The sequence below is a fragment of the Sarcophilus harrisii genome, chromosome 6 (genome assembly GCF_902635505.1).
Source record: "Sarcophilus harrisii chromosome 6, mSarHar1.11, whole genome shotgun sequence".
Lineage (NCBI taxonomy): Eukaryota > Metazoa > Chordata > Mammalia > Dasyuromorphia > Dasyuridae > Sarcophilus > Sarcophilus harrisii.
The window spans coordinates 230593037-230612062 of record NC_045431.1 but is presented as its reverse complement, the minus strand read 5'-3'; the positions used below and the strand labels follow the sequence as shown (position 1 = coordinate 230612062).

The 19026-nt window shown below is 44.6% G+C and overlaps 1 protein-coding gene across 3 annotated transcripts in view; it reads right to left on the bottom strand.

Moving 5' to 3' along the window:
* The window catches only part of TSPAN18 (tetraspanin 18), a 221740-nt gene that overhangs the window by 76575 nt on the left and 126139 nt on the right, over positions 1 to 19026 (bottom strand). For 2 of the 3 annotated variants that reach the window (XM_031942007.1, XM_031942008.1), the window contains exon 3: positions 371 to 490. The gene's annotated coding sequence lies outside the window, so the exon portion shown is untranslated. Of the gene's footprint in view, positions 1 to 370; positions 491 to 7398; positions 7520 to 19026 lie in introns of those variants that run through there. The other variant, XM_031942010.1, reaches the window with a different exon arrangement.

The window sequence follows — 19026 nt, the reverse complement described above, 5'->3', positions numbered from 1 at the left end:
TTCCTTGTACTTTCTTGTTCCAAAAGAGGTTTCAATAGGGTGGAAGGGAGTGTCTGAGTAGGAACAGTGATATAAGAAAAAGAACAATTACAAACACTGATTCAATGGGATCCCTTTCTGGAGGCCTCAGGTTCCTTATGTGTAAAATGAAGTAGTGGGATTGGGCCAAGTCCAGGGTCCTTCCAGCCTTGAGTCTGGGGATCCTATGAAGGCCGAGTGTGCATCTCAGTGAGTGTGTAGCTCTCTTCATGTGCAGTATCCCTGGGGGATGGCGCCAGATTTGCGGATCTGGTACATGACCTCTGGACAAAACTTGAGCACTTTTACCAGTCAAGTCATACAAGAGTCAGACTGAATCTCTCCTTCTTACCTCCACAGCCAATGAAGGACTCCGGGTCACCGAGTTACTTCCCAGAAGTTCAGTTCCAGGGCTCTGTTTGTATCAATCAGGACCTCCGACTACACCGATTCCCATCCAAAGCAATGTCACCTGTTGAGCACAAGCAGAGCCATTAATAATCCCTCTAGATTGTAAATAGGACTCCCAAACAACCTCGGGTGTTTCCCAGTTCTTTCCACTGACCCTGAAGTCCATGCCAGACTAGGATAATTCGTGATGTTGGATGTAAAGACAAGAAAGCAGTGGGAGGGAACCTTGTAGCTGTAAATATCGGAACGTCACCCCCCCCCCCAAAGATTAGCTGTGTTCAGCTTGGCTCCAGAGAAAAGACCCAGAAGCCCTGGCTTGAGGGAGACAAAAACATCATAATTAGGGCAATCTCAAAGCGGATGGGCCGTCTCTGCTAGGGGTGAATCCACCTTCCTTCAAGGTGTTCAGCCAAAGGTCTAGGATGAATTAGATGACTTCTAACTTGGGTTCTGGAACAGAAACACTTGGTGGATCTCTGACTCTTGCTCATTTCACTGGCTCACAGTCCACTTCAGCTGCCCCACTTCTCCCCACATCCTGGTTCTCGGTCCAATTCAGTTCCTTTCCCCTTTATCCTCAATATCCCATCTCAGCAGGGGGAGAAGCTGGTATCCGAGCCAACCACTAACCCAGCGGCACGGGGTCAAAAAGACAAGGCTCAGCTTCCCACTGACCCCCCAAGAAGCTGGGCACCGGGGGCCTGGAACTTCTCCTTTTCCTCCCTTCTCCCTCCTGGGCTCCGCTCCCTGCAGGGAAGGAGCCAGCCCCAGTCAGGCGAGTACTTGTTCTACTAGCCAGCAAAATGCAAATGTGATCAGCATGCCCGAGCTGGCGGGCGCTAATGTCACGCCAGACGGCACGGAACGAGGATCCTGTTGGGCAGATTGGGGAAGTGTCTCTTCCAGCTCCCAGCTCATCCCCCCAAGAAGTGTGATTTCAGGCTTTTTCTCCCAAAGAGCAAAATAAATAAATAAATAAATGACTACACAGAGTTAAGTAATAAACGCTAAGGCTGTGTTAACACCACCATGACTTACAGCTGTCACAGCCCTCTCAGTGCTAGTGCTTTCTCTGCTCTGCCTCTGTCTCCGTCTTTAAGTCTCTCTTCCTTCCCTCCCTTTCTCTCCCAATGTCTCTTCCTCATTGTCTCTCTGTCTCTGTATCTTGTCTGTCTCTGTCTGTTTCTCTGTCTCTCCATGTCTCTGTCTTTCTGTGTCTCTCCTCTTTCTATCTCCATCTCTGTCTCTCTCTTTTCTCCCTCTCCATCTTTATCTCTCTGTCTCTGTATCTTGTCTGTCTGTTTCTCTGTCTCTCCATGTCTCTGTCTCTGTCTTTCTCTGTGTGTCTCTCTCTTCTCTTTCTGTCTCTGTCTCTGTCTCTCCTCTCCCTCTCCATCTCTGTCTCTGTCTGTCTCTATTTCTCTGTCAGCACCTTAGAGAACTCCTTGGGTTATTGAGCAGTTAAGTGATTTGACCAAGTCAGTCCATATCTGAGGTTAGTTGAACTCCATCTTCCTGATTTTGAGAGAAGCCAGCCTTCTATCTGTCATGTTCAACCACATCAATATTACACACACATAAAGTAATCTTCTATCAGGATATATATATATATAAATATTCATGCTCCCCATATAGCCAATGTAAATCCTGACAGGATGGGAGAGTTTCGTTTTTGTTTTCCCCTCCCTGGCACCTAGCACGATGCCCGCACAGAGCAGAGCCTGATAAATGCTGAATGAATCTCTAGTCACTGAAATTGCCAGGCAGGATTTTGTGGGCACCGGTTATACTAACTGGCCACATTTCCCTCCCCAAAGGGGAAAGGGAAGTTGGGCGTCCCGCCAAGAAGCAGGACAGTTGGGATGAGGAATATTTCAGTGTCACAGCCCAAGAGCCCAGACCCGACTAGCCGGTCGTGGCCCAAGTCAAGGCTCGGCCCAGGCACCCCGTGGTCATAAAGGCCTGGGAGCTCTCATAAGGAATCTCCTCCTCGGCCTCAGCTTCAAGCCCTGCTGCTCCGTAACCTGGCATTGTCCCCTGACATTCTGCCCGTGTTTTCCTTGGCACTCTTTCATCTCATTATGCCTTTTGGCTCTGAATGAACTCAAGAAGTCACTCCCACCCCCAGACACCGAGAGAGAGGGAAGTGGGGGAGGTCTTGTGGCTATATCCATACTGGAAAGGAGCTGGCCTTTAAAAAAAAAAAAAAAAACTCTTCCTCCAAAAACAAACTTTAGGTGCTTCAGCTAAGGCCTTGAGGAAGAAATGATCTGCCTAAAAAATGACTTCGATTCCTGGAGAGATTTAACTGTACAAAGTGCTTTCTCCTCAGAATTCTCTGTGGTAAGCAGTATACAGATTATTCTCCCATTTTAAGAAGGGGGAAACTGAGGAAGCACTAAGGTTGAGTGACTTGCCAGGGGTCACACAGAATCACACACAGAAGTGTCAGAATGAAATCCTGTTTTTCTTGTTCCAACCTAGGACTCAGTGACTTCCTCCCCATCTTTTTCTGTGTGGGGAATGGGAGCAAGGGCTGGGCTGGACCAATCCTATCATTTCATAGCTGTGGACAGCCTGCAGGAAGGCTCTTCTCTCAGTCTAGACTGGCCCTTGCAAACTCACAGTGGACCAAATGCTGCCCTCACAGCTAGGGAGATCCAAGTTCAAATCCCGCTTCAGGTTCTTATGAGCCATGTAGTCCTGGGCAAGTCATATATTTAGGTTTTAGCTTTATAAAACGAGGTATTAACCACGGCTACCTGCCAGGCTTGTTGCAAGGCTCACCTGAGATAATCTCTATAAGTTTCTTTGCAAGCCTGAAACCCTTGTCCAAATGCTAGTTTTAGTTTCTTGGGGCACTGAGAGGAAACGGGACTTGTCCGAGGTCATACAGTCCAGTATGAGACAGAGGTGAGACTTGAATCCCAGGTCTTCTGACTGGCCACGCACACCTCTCATGCTGCATTGTAAGGCCGAGGAATTAGTGCTGGAAGAGATCTCGGAAGAGGCAGTGTGGTATATTGGAGAGAATCAATGGATTTGGAGTCAAAACTTAACTCTGACACTTTGTAACTGCATAACCACTGTCCGGTCACCTCAGAGCTCTCAGTGATAATTTTTACATCTGTAAAATGGGAATCATGATACTTGTACTATCTCTATTAGAGGATTTTTATGCAAAGACTAGAATGGTGCTAGAAAAAGGCCATTTAAAAAAATCTAGTCCGGCTCTATCAATCAATCAATTAGCATTTATTAAACACCTACTAAGTGCCAGGTGGATCGTTATAGATGGTAGAAAGTACATTATTTTACAAATAACAGAGATACAATTTGCATTTAGATCCTCTACCACAAATTAATTATTTGAGGAACTCTGCACTGCTGACTATTGCCTGAGTGGGCAAAGGCAAGCTCCATCAACCAGGAGATGGACAGAGAAACTTAGGTTAGTCAACAGCCCGGAGTTTGTCAAGGAGCAAGAATGAGCAATTGAGCACAATTGAGCACAATCTTATAGGGGAAAGATGTGCAGTCAATAAAATAAGGAAATTTCAATCATTTCTGAGGAAAATACCAGAATTAGAATAGAACATTCATCTTCAAATAAAAGACTCAAGACAAACAGAAAAAGGTAAACATGAAGTAAATAAAAACAGGTTATTATCAGATTAAAATGTTTTCATACAAAGGAAGATGCTTTGAACTCTTGAGAATTGTATTCCCTTGAAACTCTTGACCTTGTTCTTCCAGATGAACTTTGTTACTAGTTTTTTCTAGATCTGTAAAATAATTTCTTGGAAGTTTGATGGGTATGGCACTAAATACATAGATTAACAAAAATGAGGGGCTTTTTCAGAGACGTCCTGGCCAAGGCCTCCCCCATTCCCTAAAAACAAACCCCAAACCTTCCCATAGGACTGCCGTCCTTCCTGGAATCCCTTCTCTTCCGTATGAGAGATCCATGAGAAAATAACTCACATTTATATAATGTTTAACAGTCCATTTGTCTTCCTTATGCCTGCCATGGCCTTAAACTCTTAGGACAGCTAAGAAGTCACTGCTGCAGTCAAGAGTAAAAAGCGGCAGAGTGGACCTTAAACAATATTAGGCTGGTTTTTAGAAGACCTAAGTTCTAAACCCAAGCATCCCCTGTCCTTCTCTCCCCCTGCCCCCGCCCCTTCCCCCAAACCTCAAACCCCTCTGCTCCCGGCTTTCTTTAAGACAGTGGTCCTCAAACTTTTGTTCTCAATTATCTTTATCCTATTAAAAATGATTGAGGATCTGTCCAAAGAGTTTTTGTTTATGTGGTTTATAGTTATAAATATTGATCACATTAAAGATAAAAACTAATTATGAATTTATAGACTTTCTGAAAAGATTTCAGAGATTCCTAGGATGCTCTGGACCAGACTTTGAGAACCACTACAGTTTAAGACTTGGCTAAAATGCTTCCTTCCACAGCTGATCTTTGCTGGATTCTCTACTCCCACAGCTGAGCTCTTCTTCCTTGTTAAGTGACTCTGCTTCCGCTTCCTATGTCTCTTGGATCTCTTTATCTAGAGCACAGGGGATGACTAACCTGGCACCAAAGTTTCTCTGTTCCGTCTCCTGGATGCTTGCCTTTGCCCACTCGGGCAATAACATGAAGTTCTTCAAATGCTTAATTTGAGGTAAATGAGCTAAATTCAAGTCGTCTCTTATTTTCCACTTGCAAAATAATGTTATTTTATATATTTAGATAGAATATATATTATTTATATATAATATTTATATATTAATAATGCTTAGCACAGAGAAGGGAACCTCCAAGCTTGAAGAAACCTTAGAACATATATCACAACTAGGTGGAACCTTAGAACACATGCCAGCACTGGGAAGGAACTTAGAACCCATAATATCAGAACTTGAATATTAATGCTAGAAAGGACCTTAGAACAAAAAATATGTTGAAATTGGAAGAGAACTCAGAACACTGAAACGTGAATCACGTAGATGAAAGAGACCTTGGAAAAGAGAATGGTGGAGGTAGAAGGAACCTAGAACATAGACTGCCAGAGCTGGGAAGGGACCTTGGGTATCTCTCAGCCCATCTCCTGCAGAATTCCAGTGAAGGGAAAGGAAGATTCCAGGTCACATAAGCATTAGGTAGCAAGTCAGGATTCAAACACATAACCTCTACAGTGAATATAGCATCAAAGGACCTCAAATTTCAGATACTTGACACTAGCTGTGTGACCCTGGGCAAGTCACTTAGCCCTGATTGCCTTGCAAATAATAAATAGATAAACTAAAACAAAACAACACTACAACAAATACAACCAAACTCTGCCTATAACACCACTTTTGATTTTTTCAATTTATTTATTTGCTGAGGCAATTGGGGTTAAGTGACATGCCCAGGGTCACACAGCCAGGAAGTATTATGTGTCTGAGGTTGATGCTTTATCCACTACATCAACTAGCTGCCCCCTTCTATTCCATTTATAACACAGAACTTACTCCTGCAGCCCCAGTGAAGCTAGAACCTACAAAACATCTCTCTCCTGAGTTTTCTGGCCCTCTTATTCCCACAGGGGCTCCCCCTTTATACCTTGGACTCAGACTCGAGAGCCCCTTCCTGAGCCTCAGTTTCTTACTTGCTACAGCACATCTTGCAGAGCTCTTGTGATTGCCAGGCTGGAGAAGCATGGGATAGTACTTTATTTTCATTATTCTTGGGATCTTATAAGGGAAAGAATGGAGTTTCACAAATCCAAGTCAAACCAAGGCCAAGAGCAGATTTTCTTTGTAAGAAATGCCAGTGATTAAGCGGCAAAACAACAACAAAAAGGAATCAAACTCCCAGGAAAGCAGCTCTTAGCTGGATATGCAGCGGGGCCCAGAAGTTGGTTTTGGACAGCGTTCAGAAGGGAGAGAGTGGGAGGAGAAAAGGGAGAGGAGGAAAAGGAGGAATGGAAGGCAGGGGAGGAGGAAAAAGAGGAGGGAGATGAGGGAAAAGAGAAAGAGAGGCAGGAGGACAGAAAAGAGATGGAACAGGGAAAAGAAGAGAAGAGAGAGGGAGGAGGAGGAAGAGGGAGAAAGTCAAAATGGGAAAAGATGGAGGAAAGAGTAGGAAAAGGGAGAAGAGAGAGAGGGAGAAGAAGAAAAAGGAGAGGAGAAGAAGAGGAAAGGAGGGAGAGCAGGAGGGAAGGGGAGAATAGAGGTGGAGCAGGGGGAAAAAGAGGAAGAGAAGGAAGTCAAAAGAAGAGAAGGAATAAAAAGGAAGAGGAAGGGGAGAAGGAGGAGGAGGACAGGAAAGGTAAAAGCAAAAGGAGACCATGGAAGGAAGAGCACTAAACCCCCGGTGACAAAGTGGGACTCGGGCGGGACCTTAGGGCTCCCACGCCTGGCTCCAGGGCCAGATGCCCATATACACTCCCTTAGCACTGATACGCTGCCAGCCGCCACGGCAGGGAGCTGAAGGAGAGAGGCTTGGGCAGCTTCTGAGCTCAGACCACAAGGGACTTGTTGCTGACCCAGGAGTCCAGAGCTCGGGTAGCTGGGTGGCTGAGCCAGGCTACTTCAGTTGAGTGCTGGGGGAGCCCGTGGAGGGGTCAGGCAGCTCCTGGCTGGGCTGTACCCAAGCTGTGGGCTTGGAAAAGCATGGCTTATCCTTCCAAGGGCACAAGGGCAGAGCCGGGACCTTCTTCCTCCTGCCTGGGCCTACTAAAATGTCAGCCACAAGTCAGCAAAGTCCCAAAGCCCGGAAGGGGAATCCCTGTATTTGCCCCCAGTACACCTAAGCCCAAATCTCTTGGTCATACACCCTCTGAGATAAGTCATTTCCCCTCCCTCTAGCCCTTGCTTTTCTCATCTATTCAAAGAAAGGTTGAGCTAGAGACGATCCTGAGACACCTTCTGATTCTAAATCCAACGATTCTATTTCCATTCATTATTATCTGGGGCAAGGAAATAAATACTTACTTATTACTGAAAACTTGACCCTCTCACCACATGGCCTGGATGCAAGCAGTGCTAGAGGCAGATTAGCAGCTGCCGGCAGCCCCAGCTGCCCACTGGCCACCCCCTCACCGAGGACTAGCCCAAGCCCGTTGGGTCCCTTCCAACCTCACTCCAAGACTGTGCTGAATCACCAACTTTTGGTCCTCACAGACAGACAGGGTCAGACACAGTCAAGGTCAAGGAACAGGAAGTTCTAAATAAAAGTAACCTTCCTGTCCCATCATCCTCCACAGGATTCTTGCACATCCAGTCTCAGAAACACTTGGAGTGAATAAAATTCCTGGAATAGGACAAGTTTGACTCTTCAAACTGGCTCGTCTGTGTAAACCATCCTAAGATGTATACAGGCTGAGTGAAATTCAGAATCACGGCCCCTGAGTTCAAATCCCACATTTTCTGTGACATCGGAGGTCACTTAATTTCTCTTTCAAATGAAAATCTTTACCTAGCTCTAATTTATGCTCCAATGAGTCCATGGCTAGCACTCTACCCAGCATTCCAAAGGGCATCCCAGAATGACTACCCGGTGGCAATAACCATAACTCTTAGGACCCTCCAGATTTTCTACATCTCCCCATTTCAAGGATGCCTGAGGAAGCAAAAAAAAAAAAAAAAAAAAAAAAAGACATGGATATCAGCCAAAAGCCTTTTCTGAGGTAGAGAAGAAACATAACCTACAGATACAGGGTCCTGGTTTACTGCTGTACACAGGTCAACTCACTGGATTGCCCTCTCCCTAAACAGACACATGGAAATTAACTCTCTTTACGGGTTGGTGCGAGTCTATGTCGGAGCCTCTGGACTCACTTCTCACTTGTTCACCCAAGCAGATGCTTAATTATAACCTGGGCATTATTAATCAACACGATTAATACACATACCATACCAGGTAATTAGTTTGCAATTACACTGAAGCAAAAGATTTTATTGCCAAGTGTTTGCTAATTAGCCAGGCTTTCCAGAGAACAGGTAAAATTGAAGGCAATTTTTCTTTCTTTCAAAACAAAATACCCAAACCCTCTTCCCCCATCTCCTCATTAATCTCTGGGGTCCACTTTTCCAGTTGGGGGAGATTCCCAGCAGTAGCTCAAGGAGGTATTTCCCGAGGTCCATCTTCTCCTTGCCCCCAGTCCCCCAGATGGGCTTTCTAATATGAATTCTAGCTGGCTCGGGCTCCCGTTGGGTGCTTTATGGTATAAATTTGCATTGTAGCTCCTTCCTCTCCTCTCGTTTCCTTGTAGGGGAGGTGTTCATTCTTGGCAGAGACAAAGACACCCACATCCTCCTCCAACTTAGGAAGTCCTTTTGGTTCCATGTTGGAATGGTGTATTGGAAACAGCTCGGCAGTGAAGGGTCAGAGGACCTGAATTCAAATCCTAGACTCCGCCACTGCCTTTGTGATCTTGAGCAAGTGCCTCAAACTCCCTTGGCCTCCGATGGCTCAGATGTCAAATGAAAAGGTCGTCCTGACATCCCTTATCATTCTAGTTACATGACGTCTCCCTTACATGGCAGCGCTATGCTAAGGGGGCTATATTATCTCATTCCTCATGACAACTTTGAGAGCTGGGGGCTAATATTATCCCCATTTTCCAGATGATGAATGAAGCCCCAGACACATAAAGGGACTTATTCAATATCAAGAGCTAGTAAGTGCTCTTCTTCATGACTCCATCTTAATTCTTTCCTTTCCTTCTTTGAGCTCTGAGACCTGGCAGCTGTCAATTTTCTTGCTGACCTGATGGTTCCTAGACCTTCTTTTCACTTTCAACCATGGTCAATAGCTGGACACCTTGACCTTGCCTCGGTCTCCTGGTCCCTTGGGTGCTGCTGGGCCTTGGTCCTGCTGCTGCGGCCAACCGTGATGTCCCACTGTGGCAGGCCCCATATAGCTGGGACTGACATCCCCTCTTCGGCCAGAGCTCCGAGGAGCCGAGGTGAGTTAGAAGGCTTCGGGACCAATGCAGCAGCCTGCGATCCTTCACATCTTCACGGCTCTCCCGGAAGGTGTAGCTTCATCCTCATTCTATTTCTTGCAAGTCCTTTAGAGCCCCTCCTAGGCATATGCTAGCCTTCACTAAACATTATCTCCTTCGGAATCATAACATATTTTTGGATACGATATGTTCTTATTGTACAGATTAGTTATGTTATACACAGATTTATGAAAAAGTCAGCTTGCTGACTGGGTGAGTGCCAAGAGAAATGGTCTTAGAAATATTCCCTGGGCTGTAAAAGTTGGAGAGAGATCCCATATGCGCATCTCTACCAACCCAACTCGGGTTTAAACCAGCAAGGGCCTCGACATGTAGCCGCGAAAGAGACCAAAAGAACAAAAGAAAAAAAAAATCATCAAGGAATTATATGATAGCTCAATTAGTCACATGACTTGTCGAAGCTCACATCGTCAGTGTGGAATCTGAGCCCAGGCTGGAAAAAATAAGCTCCTACTTGGTCTCGCGGCCTCCCAATAAATGCTTATTGGATGGAATTGAATTGAAAAGCAAGATGGTAGTAGACTGAGCACAAGGTTTGGAGTTAGGAAGTGTTGGATTTGAATCCTGCCCCAGACATGTACTGACTTTGTGACATTGCATAAATCAATGTACTTTTCTATGCCTCAGCTTCTTCATCTATAAAATGAGCCTCAATTTCCTCCTCTGTAAAACAAAGGGATCTGTTGACTCCAAAAGTCTCTCCCAGCTGTAGGTCAATGATCTTATGAAAGGTTAAGTAAAAGCTTTGCTGTTATGAGGTACATTGCACTTATCAGCTTAGTAAAGCCAAATTAGGAAGTAAAAATATGAATCTCCCCACTGTACAGATGAGGAAACTGAGACTTGGAAGGAAGAAGTTACTTAGACAAGGTTACACAACTGCTAAGTGGTAGAACTCAGGTTTTTTGTCTCCCCCCTCACCTGTTGTTTACATTAAGCTGTGCTCCCAAACCGAGCCTTCCATCCGACATGACCAAGCCTCCCTTTGCAGCCTTTTCCTCTAGATCATTCCCATTGTCACATCCTGTCCCAGCAAGTCAGCCTTCCTGCCGGTGCTCGAGCACAGTGCTCCCTCCATCTGTCTTCACACAGACCGTCCCCCAAGCCGGCTCCCAGCTCACCGCTGGCTCTCGTTCCTTTCAAAGCTCAACTCCAATCCCACCTTCTCCACAAGTTCCCCCAGCAAATGGGGATACAAAGTCAAAAATAAAAGCATCCCACCCCTTGAGAAGCTCGTGCTGGGGAGGAGAAGGCACACCGCGGCATCCATACAAAATAAGTATGAGGCGTTTTGGTGGGAGCGGATGCAGGGGTGAGAGGGGAGTGCTAGCAACTGGGGCAATCAGGAGAGATTTGGGGAGGGCCTGCCTCTGAGCTGAGCCTAGAAAGGGGCCAGAGTTTCCAGCAATTCCCCTTCTGGGGAGCCTGAAAGACAAAAGCCCTTTTTAAAATGTCTGCTGGACCCTCTCGGGAGCACCTTACACATCTGGTGGGATCCTGCTTGGGATGTGAAAAATAATCACTTTCCAGAACTCGTGCAAACACTTTCCAGATGAGAGGTCACCCCAGCCGAGGTAGGCAGGTCAAGAACAAATGTCATTACCCATCCTGCCTAACCCCTACAAATCCTACCTGTTGTCCCAAGGGGGGGATGGGAGGGTTGGAGAAGAGCCATGTGTGAGCCTGAAGCAATCCATCCTGCACCTGGCAGCTTCTATCCATCTTCCTGAAGCATGGTTTTCAGCACGTTCTGTCTCTCCTCAAGAGCCTTCAGTGGCTCCCCGCTGTCAGCAGGACAAAATCTAAACTCCTCTACCTAGGACCCTATGAAAGCTTTCCCAAACTTGGGGCCATTATCCCTAAACTGAGATCAAGTCGGCTCCTATGCCCCGCCCTGAGAAGAAGCCAAGCCACTCCTGTTTCTGCTCACGTCGAGTCATTTCTTGGCAGTCATCAGAGCTGACACTTATTTTGCATTTCAAGCTTTAAAAAATGAACAAAAATTCATATAACACCTCAAATGATCCTCACAGGACTCCTGTGAGGTAGGTACCAGGGGAATTCCCATAGCCCCATTTTATAGATGAGCAAATTGAGACACAGAAATATTAGTCAGGTATCCCTATAGATATCTGCGTGACATATCCCAAATAAACAACAGATGCTCTTCTGTGATGTGGAGGCGATAACTGTGTTTATATAGAAGTACACAATGTATACATTTATATAGGCATGTACGCGCACATGGGTACACAATATATATATATATATATATATATATATATATATATATATTATATAGGCATATATTTACATATAGGCATACAAGGCCTATGGGTATATATTTATACATAGGTACATAATGCATACATGTATAGAGGTAGACAATGTATACATTTATATAAGTATATTTGTTTATATATAAATAATAAATATCATATACATATTATATAATGTATATAACATATACATTATATAGGTACGTATTTACTCATAGGTATACAACGCATACATTTATACGGGTGTATATTTATACACAGGTACACAATGCATACATTTATATAGGTATACAATGTATATATTTATATAAATATATCTGTTCATGGGTATACATTGTATACATTTACATAGGCATGTATTTACATGTAGACATACAATGTATACAGTTATATAAATATATCTGCCCATGGGTATACAATGTATACATTTACATAAGCATATATTTACATGTAAACATACAATGTATACATTTATATAAATATACCTGTTCATGGGTATACAATGTATACATTTACATAGGCATATATTTACATGACATACAATGTATACATTTATGTAAATGCCTATTTGTACATGGGCATACAATGTATATATTACATATTACAAAATACTACATATATTACATGGGAATACAATGTATTCGTTGTATACCCATATGTAAATGGTGTATATTTACATATGGGTATACAATGAATACATTTATGTAAGTGTCTATTTGTACACAGGTACACAATGTATACATTATATAGATATACTTACACATAGGCATAAAATGCATATATTTAGATGGATATAAAATGCCTACATCTACATGAATATATGTTTAGACATAATTATACAATGTATAGAATTGTATAGCTAAATAGCTGAGCATGAATACACAATGTATACATTACAGGTATATGTTTATGCCCAGGTATTTGGCATAAACATTTATACACAAAACATACAAGGCAGCCTTGGCAGGGAGGGCTGGTACAGGAATGACCCTTGGCTCTGGGTGGATGGGGAGGGAAGTCCTTTGGCAGAAGCTGAAGTCGGAGGTAAGTGTCCAAGGAAAACCTGGATTCCTAGAGGGGGAGATCTGGAAGCTGCCCCCCATCCCCACCCCCCCACCCCCGGGGAACACAGAGGAATCTTTTACGGCAGAAAGCTCTCACTCCTTACGGTGTTTTCATCCGCTGAAGCCTGTGGCTCGGCGCCAACCCCAAGGTTTCACAGCTTCAGACTGAAGCCTTTTGTGGTCGGCGGACCGAGGGGGCTTGCCAAGTACTCAGCACAGGGGAAGAGCATTCCTCAAGGTGGGCAAGGGAAGGGAAGAGCGGCCACGCCTGGGTTTATTTTGGATTTGTTTCCACTCGGCCTGGCTGGGGCCTTCCTCTGGTGGATCCGCTCTAAGACTATATATGGTGAAGGGACAGAGGAGATAAACTCCCCTCCTCCCCTTCCTACTTCTCCTCCCCTCCCCCTAAACACGTGCATAAGCTCATACACAGGCACACAGAGCACATCCTGGTCTTCTGAGGACACAGCCTCACAGAAACCTGAGTTCTAATCTTGGCTTTCCCAGTGACCCTCAGCATGAGTCTGGGCAAGACGGTTTCCTCTCTCTAGCTCTCAAGCCTCCATAAAATGATCGAATGGGACAAGAATAAATGAAATACTTTGTAAACCCTAAAGCACAATAGCAATGCTATTAGTTAACAACAATTACCGAATTATTATCATCATAACAATTTATTAGGATTGCCAGAGTCCTGAACAGCTTGAGATGTCAGATCCTATGGCTTTTCATTCTCTACCACGGTGACCTTATTGTAAGCAAGTTGTGTGCGTACAACAACAAAGCGTGTTCACCTTGTATGCCTCAGTTTCCCTATCTGTCAAATAAAATATCATGGTACATTAGAAAGAGGGGCAAGATTTGGAGTCAGAAGACTTTAATTCGAATCCAAACTCTTTTACTTACTTGCCATCTGTGAGACTCTGGGCAAGTCAGTTCACCTTGGGGGTCCTCAGTTTCCATGTCTATAAAATGAGTAGGTGGGAGTCAATAATTTGATGCAGTGGACACGGATGGCCGCCAGGTACGGTACAAATCATGGGCCGATAAGATCTGATCACACTCTGGACTGTGTAAAGGGGAGTGTAATGTATATATCCCAAAGGGCTCTCTACGCCATGGGAACAGAATCAGCCTCTCCTTCCCTGTGACTGTTCCCACAAAGGGACCATGCTCCTCTGTGAGAGCTGTTTTTTTTCCCTAGCTCCTCATTTATGGGGGAGCTTTGAGGCCGACTTGGCCCAGGAGCACCTTCCATAGTTGAGCAGTGAGCTTGCTCTTCGTTCGCCTATAACACGAGCAAGCTCAGCTTTAAAAGGAAATGTTTCAGGGCCCACTCCACCCAGAGGCAGAAAATTACTTCAGTGAGCGTATCCAATTCCCCAAGAAAGCCACAGGGCTGAGCTGACCCTGCCAGGTTCTTGAAGAGGCCAGCGGGGTAGCTGGTCGTGTTTTTAATCCCAAGGAGGGAGATGGTTGGAAATGAGAGGATCGCCAAACACTTGGACTGTTAATTGGGACTCTCAGAAGTCCCTGCTGCTCCCAGAGAGGAGCTTACTTAAACCAACTGAAGCTGGCACAGATTTTCCCTGCTCACAGGATACTGTAGAGGTAGAACTGTGAGATCCCAGAGGCCTGGGAGGCTAACCCTCTCATCTCATAGATGAGGAAACTGAGGTCCAGGAGACTGAATTACTTAATAAGCTCACACAGGGAGTAAGTATCAGAGATAAGATTAGAATCAAGGTTCTCTGACTCTAGAGCCAATATTACTTCCACTATATGATATTTCCAAGGATGGGGAAGGGAGGGAGAGAGGGAGGGGGAGAGAGAGAAAGAAAGAGAGAGAGAAAAAGAAAGAGAGGGAGGAAGAAGAAAAGGAGGAAGAAGAAGGAGGAGGAGGAAGAGGAAGGGGAGGAGAGAGAGAAAGAGAGAGAGAGAGAGAGAGAGAGAGAGAGAGAGAGAGAGAGAGATGGACAGACGATAGAGATAAGTAAGATAAATGATAGAAAACTAGAGATATAGGTGAGAGGCAGAGACAGACAGAGGAGACAGCAGGAGAGCCATGCTCTTAAGCATTTACTCAGTGCCAAGCCCTGTGGTTGCAGGAACTGGGAGGGCCCCCAGAAAGCAGAATGGAATCACATTCACCATCTCTGTTGCTTTAGGGTTTACAAGAAGCTACCTTCCAAAGTACTCTCAACTAAGTAGTAGCACCATTCCACCCATAAGGAAATTCAGGCTCAGGGAGGCTGGGCATTTTCTGAGTGACTTTCCTGGGCATTTGCCGGCTGGCAGACCTCATAAACGAAAGACACTCAAGTTGCTTTAGTGAGATAGTTTCCTGAGTTATTTGCCCCTAGCCACAAAATCAACATTTGACCCCACATCTGCTGTCACCAAATCAATGGTCTTTCTTGTGGGTCATCCACAGAACACAGAACCAAGACTCTAGGCCCGAGGGGTGCTGGTGATGAGAACCCTCTGGAGAAGTGCTCACATAATTTAGAAATGTACGTGAATTGAAATTTAGAACATGGAATGCCAGAGTTGTAAAAGGGTCATAGGATATAAAGCACAGGTTGGTAGAACTAAGCTGAGTCTCAGAACATAAAATGTCAGAGCTTCCAGGAGCTTAGAACACAGAATGTCAGAGTTGGGAGGTACCTTAGAATATAGAACGCCGGATCTGGGAGCTGAGGGGGACTTTCCAGAGAAGGAAGAACTGGGAGGGGCCTTAGAACATCAGAACTGGGAGAATCCTTAGAACATAGGATGCCAGAGCTGGGAGGGACCTTAGAACAGACCCAGGACTGGATGGGACCTTAGTGCTTATCTTGTTTGATGCTTTTAACTCACAGATGAGAAAATTAAGATCAAAGAACACTCAGTATTTGCTCAGGTTCCCCCAGGCTAAACATAGTAGAATCCGAATTTGAATCCATACTTTTAGCCAGATCAGGGAAATGACTTTAGCAAAGATCAGGGCCATCCACGGCTGGAAGTGGCACCAGACGCTGGGGCTGCTGCCTCCTGGGCCAGTGCTCTTTCCAGCAGCGGAACATAACCTTGCTGTGGGATGGCAAATCAGAAGGCCACCTAATCCAAGCTCATTCTACAGACCAAGGAAACTGAAACAGAGTTGGGGCAGGAGGACGGATGTGTGAGTGACGTGGCCCAAATCAATAGCACTCTCAGTAGCACCCAGCAGGCTTAGCAGCACTAACTAGGGCTGTCGCTCCCACCATTGCTCCCCATCTGACATCCCAGAACAGCTGAGAGACAAGGGAGCAGCAAAGAGAACAGGCCAGGAGGAAGGAGTTGGAAAATCTCCCATTGATACCATCCCCCCCAGTCCTACTCTCTGTCCCTTCCCATAGAGAATCCTTGTACATCTTTCCTCAAATGGTTTTCATTACTGTTGTTCGCCCACCTGAATCCCAGCTCCCCCAATTCTCTGCTCTTCAGTTGCAGAGTTTGCAGCTTGGACTCACGTGAAGAACGGCAAGTAAGACATTTTTTACCTGTTAATTTGGTTTCCGACCCCCTGCTGTATGCCCAGCCAGAACCGACTGCTTGCAGGAGAGGTAGGATGGGAGAGAGAAACAGACGGGATGGGGGGAAGGAAGGGGGGAGGGAGGGAGGGAGAGAGGGGAGGAGGGAAGGAGGAAGGAGGGAGGAAGAGAGGGGGGAGGGAGAGAAGGAAGGAAGGAGAGAAACAGAGAAAGAGAAAGAAACAGAGAAAGAGAGAGAGAGAGAGAAGGAGGAAGAGGAGGAAAGGAGGGAGGGAGAAAGATGATGGAAAGCAAGACGCCAGCAGCCAGCTCCCATTCATTGGCACTAGAATGGAACGCCCAGGCTATCTGTTGTGGGTATTGCACAGGGACCGGGGTGCTGGAGGCATTCAGCATTGATGGAAAGGAACATGCCCGGCACTGGCAAAAATCCATCAACCCTCACCACCTTCACTTCCTCTCCCCCATTCTCTTCCTTAGCCTGGGCTGTCTGCCTTCCCATCTCATCATTCAACTCAAACTGCTCTCCCCAAAGTCACTGGTGATCTCTTAATTGCCAAATCAAATGACCTTTCCCCCATCCTTCTCTTTCTTCACCTTTCTGTAGCATTTGGCCCTGCTGATCACTCTATTCTCACTGATACACTCTTTCCTTTCCCTCTTTTTTGCAACATTGGTTTCTTTTGGTGCTCCTTTTTGTCTGATTGCTCCTGCTCAGTCTCATTTGTTGGATCTCAATTCACATATTGAACGTGAGTCAAGTCAAGTCAAGAAGCATTTGTAAAGCACCTACTATGTGCCAGGCACTGGGCTAACCTGAACAAAAGCAACCCAGAGACTGTTGCATTAAGGAGACGTCTCTCAAGGCTCTCCCCTGTTCTTCCTCTCCTCTCCTTCTTTACCATCTCACTTAGAGATCTCTTTAACTCCCATGGCTGTGATTATCACCTCTGTGCAAGTGATTCCCAGGTCAATATACCGGCACACCTCATTTTATTGCTTTTTGAAGATATTGCATTTTATTTTCTTAAACTGAAGGTTTGAGGCAACCCTGCATCGAACAAGACTACGGGTACCATTTTCCCAATAGCATGTTCTCACATTATGTCTCTGTCATGTTTTGGTAATTCTTCCAGCATTTGAAAGTTTTTCATTATTATCACTTGTTATCTTGATCATTGATCAGAAATCTTTGAGGATACAAATTTGTTCTTCTTTCCGTCTCTCTGTCTCTCTCCCTTCCTTGGTTCCTCTCTTCTTCTCCTCTCCTTCTCCTTCTTCTTGTCTTCTTCAATTTCTTCTTCTTTGTGTTTCTTTCCTTCTCTATCTTCTCTTCTTTCTGTCTCTCTCCATCCTATTTCTTTCATCTTTTTTTTCCTTTTCTGTCTCCTCTCTTCTCTCCCTCCTTTCTTCTTTCTCTTATATTTTCTTTCTTCTTCCTTCTCTCTCTTCTATCTCTCTTTTCCCTTCTCTATATCCTTCCTTCTCTTCTCTCTCTTACACACATGCATACACACTCATACCACCCAACCCAATTCAGTGAGCTCTAATATCTCCTTCTTACCATCTGGATCCGACTCCTCTCCTCTATTTGCTATCTAAAGTTCTAGTCTTCTTATACTTTAATCCCCTCCAAGCACTCTCCCATCTAACCACTCTGGCTCATTATCATGTCTCTACGCAGATGATTCCCAGATCAATATATCCAACTCCAGTATCTCCCCCCAGCTTCAGTCCCAACTTACTGACTGCATATTGACGTTTCATACTTCATGTCACAAAGACAACCCAAACATGTCTAAAACTGGACTCATTATTTTTTCCCATAATCCTTCTTTAAGATTTTATCTAGCTCAGAAAATTTATGAGTCCACGAGTTTAAGAAAAAACATCATAATAACACTCAGTACTTGGTAATCAGTTAGAAATATGGCACTTAACAGGATAACTGTCTAATATCTATATAAATATTATATTTAACATATACTTTAACATGTTTGACATGTATGGGACTGAAGGGGGTGGAGGGAAGAAGGGGAAAAGTTGGAACAGAAGTTTTTGCAAGGGTCAACATTGAAAAATTAACCATGCATATCTTCTGTCAATAAAAAGTTATAATAATAGATACATAATATATATTTATGTATTATATATAGTTATATAATATATAACAATTATAATATATAATTAAATATAATATGTTATATATAAATATATATTTATAAATAATAAATATAATAATAAAAAGGGAAAAAAAGAAATAATGGCACTTGGTTCTCAAACAGTGAAAAAAAGATAGGCAGAGACATATTTTATCAAAAAGTGGAGTGACCTGGGGCCTGGTCCACTGTCTTGGGAGTTTTCCTCCTTCTGAACAGCTTTGGTCAGGAGAGATGACTTTGGAAGGAAGGCAGAGGCTGGGGTCCCAAACAAGATCCAGATTTCTAAAATCAGGGTTCATGCTGATTCATATGTGTTCTTAGCCAATGTGAAGGCAACATGGCACAATAGGAAAGACACTCCATTCTAATTTGAGGACCTGAGCTCAGATTCTGTACTTGTGCTGACCCCAGGCAAATTCCCTTGTTGTACCCCATTTCCTTCTCCACAAAAATGAAGGGGCTGGATTGGACAGTCTCTAAGGGTCCATCCCATTATAAATTCTGATAGCCTACATGGGCAAGTCCTTCCCAGCTGGAGAAGAGGAATGCTCATTTTATAGCTGAATCCTTGA